Source organism: Ovis aries, chromosome 14, assembly GCF_016772045.2.
Source record: "Ovis aries strain OAR_USU_Benz2616 breed Rambouillet chromosome 14, ARS-UI_Ramb_v3.0, whole genome shotgun sequence".
Classification (NCBI taxonomy): domain Eukaryota; kingdom Metazoa; phylum Chordata; class Mammalia; order Artiodactyla; family Bovidae; genus Ovis; species Ovis aries.
In genome coordinates, this window is record NC_056067.1 from 51,276,551 (window position 1) to 51,286,950 (window position 10,400).

General features: G+C 43.2%; 1 pseudogene; it reads right to left on the bottom strand.

Annotated features, from left to right (window-relative positions):
• Nucleotides 1-801: 801 nt before the first annotated feature.
• LOC101105272 (BRISC complex subunit Abraxas 2-like) lies at nucleotides 802-2,075 on the bottom strand (annotated as a pseudogene).
• Between the last annotated feature and the right edge of the window lie 8,325 nt (nucleotides 2,076-10,400).

Sequence of the window (10,400 nt, forward strand, 5' to 3'; positions counted from 1 at the left end):
TGTGTGTACTTCATTTATGACTCCAGAACAACCTCCAATCAAATAAATAAATTTATATTTAAAAAAAAGAACAGTAGAAACATTAAAAAAAAAAAAAGACTCCAGAACAGAGACCATAAACATGGCTAGTGCAACATAACAGTCACTGGAATTCCCTGAAAGAAAACCAAGTAATTTATTTTATGACATACTTATTTGGATGATTACTTACTGGTGATTAGTATTCCTACATTTTTTTTTTAAAGGCAACCATTGTAAGTGACAACACATATCAGGCGAATAGAAAAAAAGTGGAAACAAAGCCCTCTCTTTTGATCTCACAAAGTCATGCAGACAAAAGAAGGTACATCTGATTTGCTCCAATCTTTGAACATTGCTGCTAAACTAGTTTTCCTTTTAAAAAGTAAATTTGAAGGCATGATAATGCAAGAGATGAGGTTTTTGTTTATAGAACATTTATAGATTAATTGTGGTTAGTCTCTAATTTCCAAATTATTTTAAAGAACAGAAACGGCATTGATAAATTTATCTTTGCCTAAATTTACCAGTACATCATGAATTGCACCAGAATTCGGACAATTTGATTATCTTAATGACTCTGTTGTGAGCCTTGCACTGTGTCTGCAGGCAAGGACCCCACATGGACCCCTTGGAGGCTCCTCCAAAGTCTGTGCCCAGAAACTTGTCTTGGGGAGTCCAGGGGTCTGAGAAAGCAGTTCTCGCCCAAGAGGAAGTCCTCAAAAACTCTCTCAATTAGCAATTAAGAAAAACAGTGCTAACTGGAGAGTTTCTTGCGTTCAGTTAAATCTGGGAGGTCTAAGCATTCCTGGAGCCCTCGTCAGGATGTGTCATGGGTCCAGAATCCCTTGAATGTGAGTATTCACTATTAGAGGACTCTGTAGGGTCAATCAAATTTTCACAATCACTGTCGTGTGATTACTCAGCACTGTCTCCAGCTGCTCTCTGGGAAGGAGGGGGTCTGCTCCACTTTCAGGATATTTCAGTCCAGCATTGGTGGAGGCATAACTGGAGGAGTCCATGACTTGAGGTTGAGGCATAAACATGCTAGTTTCCATGTGAGAATGGCTCAGAGTACTTTCTTGATTGTTTGGGTGAAGATCAGAATTAGGCAGAGGCGGGTCTGAGGCCTCTGCATCTCCAGGTGTACTTTGACCTTCTGCTGTGAACCCTGGATAGAGCATCTGAGGGCTGAAGGTGGGGTCCACACTTTCAGATGGCATCTGTCTGCTCAGTGTTGCCTGCGGCAATCGTCTTTCTTTTTCCTTTTCATTCTTCCTCTGAGTGATCTGTCTTCTTAATTGGTTCACTTCTGCCTGACAAGATTCAACAACTTGCTTGCTCTTTTCTACAGTTGCACGCACTGCTTGCACTTTCTGCTGAACCGCGTTATAAACCTGATAAATCACCCTGATGGCTTTCATTAGTCTGTCCTTGTCAAAAAAAGTCAGTACCATGTTCTTTAATAACTTTGACATAATTCTAAGAAGTATTTGGCACTGAAGACACCTTATACTCTTGCTGGCTAGTATTGCCTAGATTGGGAATAGTGGGGGATAGCCTTTAATTATATCTTGTATCTAAACAGAACATATTCTAAAGCATGAGTGGAATTGTTGGCATGGAGATGAAGCTGAAGGGGAGGAAGATGAGGTCAGCCGCCCCGAGGGTGCAGGTGAGCTGCTTATGGATCACTTGCTCTCTGTATAACATCTGCTGCTGTGTGTTTCACTGGAATCGGTACCACCCAATAACCTTCTTTCTCCGATCCTGAAGAATCCTGTCCAAGCTCTCTTCATTACCTTTGCTTGCATAGTCATAAAAACTAAAAAGTCTTGAACAAGGCTGATGGTTATGGATTTCAATTACTTGCAGAAATTCTGTGTTGATGATTTGGGAGTCACTGATGCTGAGGGTTTCCTCTCGCCTTACCTCTCCCCGAAAAAATCCTTCCTGAGAGCAATGGAAGAAGAGAGTTGCAGGTGGTCAGCGTTGCTGTTGGCGCTGTGGAAACACACAGCCCTGAAGGTGTAGCCCGAAATGGAAGCCGCCATGATTGAAATCTGATGCTGGTTTCTTAACGGCACTGAATACAGTTGCAGAAGACATTCCTGAGTGAATGAAGGAAAGCTACCATTTTAAAAAATTTGGCCTGTGAATAGTTTTGGTATTTAAAAAATTATAATATGCTAATAAGCTTGACATGGCATGAACAAATTTCTCAGGCCAAAAACTCAAGTGTGCAAACTTTCTAATTTCATAATATAAATATATAAGCTATTCAAATGTATGACTAATTTTTATGATACTTTTGCTTATAACAACCCCCATTCTACCTGCTGCTGCTACCTAGTGGTAGATAAAACCTAATCAGTTTGGGACTTCCCTGGTGATCCAGTGGCTAAGACTGTGCTTCCAGTTCAGGGAGCCCAGTTTAATCTCTGGTCAGGGAACTCGATCTCATATGCCACAATCAAGAGTTCTTATGCTGCAACTAAGACCCAGCAGGGCCAAGTAATTATGAAAAAAAAAGAAGAAGAAGAAAAAGAAACTTAACCTGTTTGAATAAATTGTTATAAATTCAGCCAGAGTTTTCTCAGCCATTTCAGATCCCCTGCTCATGCTTCGTCGCTCAGTCGTGTCTATACTCTGCAACCTCGTGGACTGTCGTCTGCCAGGCTCCTCTGTCCATGTGATTTCCCAGGCAAGGATATTGGAGGAGGCTGTCATTCCCTTCTCCAGGGCATCTTCCCGAACCAGGGATTGAACCCAGGTCTCTTGCATTGTAGGCAGATGGGGAAGCATCATTTCAGATCTAATCGATCAATTCAGGACTTCTTTTCCTTTCCACTCTCTTTATCCACAGCTTTGCGGTAGTGCTGGTGGGAATGAGGTGACTGTCTAGTTTTCACCCCTCATGCAGCTGAAGTTCAAGTTCTTACTGATGTCTGGTTCTCAGCTTCCAGTCCTGCTGGCTTCCACTGGGAAACCTTTGATCTGGTCTGGTGTTCATGGGCTCCATGCAGGCCCTGTGAGCTCTGCCATCCCTCTTAACCACTCTGGAGCCTCTTCCAACTGCTCTGAAATCCCACTGAGGTCCTCCAGGAATCTGAAGCAGCCTAGGAATCCCATATAATAGATGAAATTCCTCCAAGTTCTGGAGAAAAGATAATTTCATAGAGACTTGCTTTTTCCTAAGGTCCCTGGGAAAGAGATGGGACCTAGACCCTGGAATTTATTACCCACCACCTACAGGCCACTAGCACACATTCTTCTCATATCTATTTTTTCTTTTTTCAACAATCATGCCATAAGAATTCCCTGCCAGTCCAGTGGTTGGGGACTTGGCCCTCTCACTGCTGAGGGCCTATTTTGCACTGAAAAGGAAAAAAGAGGAATGCGTTTTTCTTTCCCTTTTCTGAGAACAAAGAAGGTAAACAGAACAGTGAACAGGCCTGAACATTCCTAGTTTTTACTTTGAAAGTGAAAACGTTAGTAGTTCTGTCCTGTCGGACTCTTTGCAACCCCCAAGGATTATAGCCTGCCAGGCTTTTCTGTCCATAGGATTCTCCAAGCAAGAATACTGGAGTGGGTAACCATTCCCTTCTCCAGGGGACCTCCCTGGTCCAGGGATTGAACCTGGATCTCCTACATTGCAGGCACTTTTTTTTTTTTTTTTTACCATTTGAGCCACCAGGGATGTTTTTACTTTGTTTCTTATTTATGTGACTTCCCTGGTGGCTCAGATGGTAAAGCGTCTGCCTACAATACGGGAGACCTGGGTTCAAATCGGGAAGATCTCCTGGAGAAGGAAATGGCAACCCACTCCAGTATTCTTGCCAGGAAAACCCCATGGCTACAGTCCATGGGGTTGCAAAGAGTCAGACTCAATTGAGCAATTTCACTTTCTTATTTGTAGTCTGCAACTAAATTTTCTTTTCTGACCCCTAATTCTGCATGAGCTACATTTTGCACCTCTTATCCTTTGATTCTATGCTAATTACATTCTGTATCTGGTGCTTACCACTCTCTACAAACCAACCCTTGTAGTTTTTCTCTTCTTGCAGATCAGAAAGGAGGCCTCTATAACAATACACAGAAGACAATAGACCCAACTACTGGGCCTCCAGACTGCCGGAGGCTACCTGACACCAGCCTGTGGCTATTTTGAAACAATGCAGGAGGGAGAAGACAAGACCCTAACACCTTTGATCCTCATCACTGACCCCCCCCACCCCGCCCCCATTTCAAGCCCTCATCTTATATAAGCCCCTAGGCTCCTCACGGTGGGGTGGGCACAGCTCTTGAGGCATGAGCCTAGCTTTCCCCTCTGCCAGCTGAGAATTTAAGCCACCTATTGTTTTCAACTCTATCTCTGTATTTTTATTTCTCTTTGTGGGGCAGAGAAAGCCAAGATTTTGACTGCCAACAAACACTAGGGCCCAGGTTCAATCCCTGATCAAGAAACTGAAATTCCATAAGATGAATAGCTTAAAAACAAATAAACAACAAAAAAAAAAAACCACTCATACCATAAAGCCTTCATTCTTACACTGAAACTTAAAAATTCCATGTCTAATAAGCAAAAGTTAGGCCTTTGGAATTACATCTACTTCCATTTCAATTTACATAATCTCTTTTGAAACTTCAAGGCTCAACATAAAGGTGTTTTTGGCTCTTTGCATTTCTAGAGTAATAGGCCTACTGACTAACTGGAGGAGAAAGGGCAAGAGAAGTAATACAAAGAATGGGGGGCTTCCCCCTTGGTCCAGTAGTTAAAGAGTTCCCCTTGCAGTGCAGGGGACACTGGTTCCATCCTTGTTCTAGGAAGATCCCACATGCTGCGGGGCAACTAAGCCCGGGTGGTGGAAACTACTGACCCCACACGCCCTAGAGCCTGGGCTCTGTAGCAAGAGAGCGACCACAACGGGAAGCTCGGGCACTGCAACTAGAAGAAAGCCTGTGTGCAACAAGGAAGACCTAGTGCAGCCAAAAATACGGGAAAAAAAAGAAGAAGAAGAAGAACGGGAGTGTAGGCAGATAAAAGTGACAGCAAAATATAACCCTGCCATGTAGATACTTCACCCACCCACGTCAGCCTCCACATCACCCATGATACTCGTCGCTCCCTCTAGGGCTGCATTTGTGTCCTTTCCTCTCTGAAACTCCATCTCCTGTTCCCATTTACCCACCCTGGAGGGTCCCACTAGATGCCTCCCTGCAACTCCAGCAGACCTTGCTTGATTTCGCTGGCACTGATCTCCCTCCACAGAGCCCTGACGTACCTGCCAGCTTCCCTTCAATATCATACTGTTCCCACACAATGTATAACCTCCCCAGACAAGGTAACAACACTTCAGGGACAGGCATTGTTTCCGACAGCTTTACGACTTAATAGCATCCATGAAATGTGACTGGCAACTTGATGCTACGGGTCTTCCGGAACTGCTTATTGAAGTGAGCCAAACTTCCGCTGTTGAGTCTTCCTGGGTGACTCAGATGGTAAAGAATCTGCCTGCAATACAGGAAATGTGGATTTGATTCCTGGGTCAGGAAGACTCCCCCGGAGAAGGAAATGGTTTCCCACTCCAGTATTCTTGCTTGGAGAATTCCACAGACAGAGGAGCCTGGTGGACTACCGTCCATGGAGTCGCAGAGTTAGACACGACTCACTAACACTTTCACTTTTCACTTTCAAACTTCTACTATGCATGCACACACATTCCTCTTGAACAACAAAACTAGGGACTTGCCTGGTGGTCCAATGGTTAAGAATCTGTCTGCCAGTGCAGAGGACGTGGGTTCAATTCCTGGTCTAGAAAGATCCCACATGCTGTGGGGCAACTAAACCTGTATGATACAAGTACTGAGCTGGAGTATAGAGCCCACACACCACAATGAAGAGTAGCCCCAGCTGGCCGCAAGTAGAGAAAGCCCACTCAAAGCAATGAAGACACAGTGCAGCCGTAAATGAATAAATAAATAAAATGTAAAGTCTAAATAAAAAACCCCTAAACTCCTTATTCTGCCAACAACCCTCTCCAAAGAAATCTTTAAAAAAAAGAAACAACAAAACTAACCACCACCAACTGCCGCTGATTACCTGAAACTTGATGCTAATGAGAAAGAAAAAAAAAAAAAAGGCAGTAAGTTCTAGAGAGTAGACAAGAAGAGAGGCAGAAGTCTGAGAAGGATGAGCACTGCAGAAAGGAAAGAATCTGAAAATTCCTTTGTTTTGTGATGATGTTTTAGTACCCAGATGGGCACATCCTCGTTTAGGGCAGTGATGTCAGAGGGGGAGGTGAGTTTTGATCAGGGGTTGCAGAATTAGTTGTTCAGATTCTTTTATTATTGTTTAATGTTAATGAAGACAATAATCATTTATTGGGCAATTTATCTGTTCCTTGCTCTACACTAAAAACTTTGGAACTACAATTTGTATAACCCCTCCGTGCATTTTTGTAGGGAGTCGGAGGCAACTCAAATATCCACGACTAGGGGAACAGATAAACAAAAGGTGGCAGACATAATCTTCAGGTGCGCAACACATTAAATTTGCACTATATGTATTTTTTTAAAGTAAGAAAATTATTTTGTAGCAAAATATCACTTGTATAAATTAACTAGTTTGGGCAGTTCTCTGGAGACCTAAGTAATTAGGATTCTGGGCTGTCTCTGCCATGGCCCAGATTCAATCCTTGGTCAGGGAACGGAGATCCCAATAGCTGTGTGGTGTGGCCAAAGTAAAAAAAAAAAAAAAAAAAAAATTAAATGATTTTAAAACACAAATCTTGGAAAACAAAAAAAAAGACTGCTTAAATTATTCTGGGTCCCTTGAGTTTCCACACAAATCTTAGAATAAGAAGAAAGCTGGAGTTTTGATAAGGACTGAGTTGAATCTCTGGATCAGTTTGGGGGTATTGCCATCTTAATGGGCTTCCCTAGTGGCTCAGACAGTAAAGAATCTGCCTGCAATTCAGGAGACGTGGGTTCGGTCGCTGGATCAGGAAGATCCCCTGGAGAAGAAAATGGCAACCCACTCCAGCATTCTTGCCTGGGAAATCCCATGGGATAGAGGAGCCTGGCGGGCTACAGTCCCTCCCTGAGGTCTCAAAGAGTCGGACATGACGGAGTGGCTAAGCACAAGGGCACAGGCCATCTTAACAGTATTTTAGGTCTTCCAATCCATGAACGTGGGGTCTTTCCATTTATTTAGGCCTTTCTTAATTTCTTTCAGAAATAGTTTCTGATTTTTTAAAATAATTTGTGCTTCTTTAGCAACTGAACAAGTGTTTTATTCTTTTTGATATTTTTATTAATTTTGTTTTTAGAGTATTCATTGCCAGTGTATTATCGAAATACAATTGATTTTAAAATTTATTTTGTAACCTGCAACTTTGTATAAGAGTCTTACTTTCTTGTATCATTATAAGTGTCCAGTATTTTTATTGAAACCTGAACATTTTATATAATACATTGTCCCTACTCTGGATACTGATTAGAACCAGCAATAATAATAAACAACAGGCTTCCTTTTGTTGTTCTTTGCTTGTCTGTTTGTTTGTTCAGTGACTTGGCTAGACTATTTCAGTGATGTCTATTTTCTCTGCAGAGAGCCTCTGATGTTAGTCTTCCCTTTGGGAGGGCACCTCCTTTGGGCATACACACAGTCTACCTGGAAAGACAGTGGTTCTACCAAGGCCACCTGTCTGTCTTTCCCCCAATCTCTCTGGTTATCACACCCAGCTCTTAGGTCCCAGTAGTTTCTGGCTGATTCTTCTTTTTTTAAAAAAAAATTTAAATTTATTTTTGGCTGCAATGGGCCTTTGCTGCCCTGCACAGGCTACTGTCTTGCTGCAGTGAGCAGGGGCTACTCTCTTGCTGCAGTGCACAGGCTTCTCATTGCTGCAGCCTCCCCTGCTGCAGGGGACAGGCTCTAGGGCTCAATAATTGTGGCCCATGAGCTTAGTTGCCCCACAGCATGCGAAAGCTTCCTCGACCGGGGATGGAACCCGTGTCCCCTGCATTGGCAGGTGGATTCTTAACTATTGGACCCCCCAGGAAAGCACCTATCCTATTGTTTTTGACAGTGCCTGGGATATAAATTGCTTTACATTCAGACTCTATTAAATTCAGTCAAGGGTCATTTCCGAGGCCAAGCTTTGAGTTTGTCCTGACCCCCAGAGGACTCCTGTTAGTTATCTCTTTCTCTAGTTCTCTTTTGTTAGACAGTGAGCCTAGGGTTTAATTAGTTGACACGGTGGGGCTACTAGTCGCCTCTTCATTGCTTACCACCAAAATCTCCATTGTTGGGGATGTCCCTGAGAGTCCAGTTAAGACTTCACCTTCCACTTAAGGGTGTGCAGATTTGATCCCTGGTCGGATATGACTGAAGCGACTTAACAGCAGCAACAGCAGGGAGCTAAGATCCCACATATCTCACAGCCAAAAAAAAAAAAAAAACAACCTACCAAAACATAAAACAAAAGCAAAAAAAAGGTGCATTCTTAACCACTGGACCCGCAGGGAAGCCCAGGAACCTTCTTTTTGCTACACCCAGTTAACGTTACTTTCATCAACCAGAGCTGGAGGCACATACAGAGCATCATTCCAAATCTCACAGACTTTTGCTGTTCTACTGATATTCAGTGTATTTCCTTAAATAAATATTTCTTCTCTTTTATTTTGGCCGCACAGTGCTAGCATGCGGGATCTTAGTTCCCCCAACCAGGGATGGAACTTCAGAGTCTTAACAACTGGACTGCCAGGCAGGTCCCTAAATAAATGTTTCTTTGTGATCCACTTAGAGTCACAAAAATGAAAATTTCTTTGCTGCTTTTCTGGAACCACAGGTGAAGGTTTTCTAGGTTCCTTAACTGGATAGCCCTTAATATCACCCGTTTTTTAGTTTTGTGAGCGCTAAGTCTCTTCAGTCGTGTCTGACTCTGTGCAACCCTATGAACTGTAGCCCGCCAGGCTCCTCTGTCCACGGGATTCTCCAGGCAAGAATACTGGAGTGGGTTGCTGTGCTCTTCTCCAGGTTTTTAGTTTTAGCCTCAGTTATCAATCTCCACATCATAAAGGCCAAGAATGGCAACCTCACCTGAATGGTGACTTAAAGGTCAATCACCAGCTCCCACAGCCTCTATTACACCCAAAGATTAGGCTCTGGCTTCCAGGTCCTTCATTATTTCTGACACTTGTGAATTTAACTTTGTCTTATTCAAGTTCAGCTACTAACTCATATATTGCTCTCCAGAATATCTGGTTTTTATTTTAAAGGAAAACATGCCCTTTGAAAAACATCGGGGGACCAAATCTGTGCCAGGTTCTACATTAAGGAATGATGCCAAGGCAGAGAGCCCAGTCCACCTGGTTCTTCCAAAGATTACAGTCCGCTGAGGAGGAGGGACAACTTAACTGCAAGAAGGAAGTAAGAAACCTGGCAGGACCTGACCAGAGATCCTCATACTGAGGAGCCCCAATATATTTCCAGAAAGAACATTTCAGATAGGTCAGGAAAGAACAAATCCTTTATTTATTTAATATTTTAATTTTATAGAGTACCGTTGTTTTACCATGTTATATGGGCTTCCCACGTGGCTCAGTGGATAAAGAATCCACCTGCAATGCAGGAGATGCTGGCAAACATGATTTCAATTCCCAGGTGGAGAAGATCCCCTGGAGGAGGGCACGGCCCCCCACTCCAGTATTCTTGCCTGGAGAATCCCCACGGACAGAGGAGCCTGGCGTGCCACAGCCCATAGGGTGGCAAAGAGTCGGACACGACTGAAGTGACTGAGCTCACACCCTGCTGTGTTAGTTTCAGCTGTATAGCAAAGCTATTTAGTTATGCATATACATTTATTAATTCTCTTTTAGATCCTTTTCTCATACAGGTTATCACAGAGTATTGGGTAGAGTTCCCCGTGCTATACAGTAGGTCCTCACTGGTTGTCTATCTTATACAGAGTAGGGTACACGTGGCGGAGCCTGGTGGGCTGCCGTCTATGGGGTCGCACAGAGTTGGACACAACTGAAGTGACTTAGCAGCAGCAGCAGCAGCAAGGTGCACGTGCTCATCCCAAGCTCCTGATTTATCCCTCCCAGCTTTCATGTTTCATTTCCTGGAGAAGGAAATGGCACCCCACTCCAATATCTTTTGGTAACCATTTGTTTTCAAACTGTATACACTCTGCTTCAGTTTTGTAAATAAGTTTGTTTATATCTTAAAAAAAATAGATTCCAAATGTGAGTAATATCATATGGTATTTCTCTGAGTGAACGCGTGAAAGTTAGTCACTCAGTTGTGTCTGACTCTTTGCGACCGCATGGACTATAGCCTGACAGTCTCCTCTGTCCATGGAATTCTCCAGGCAAGA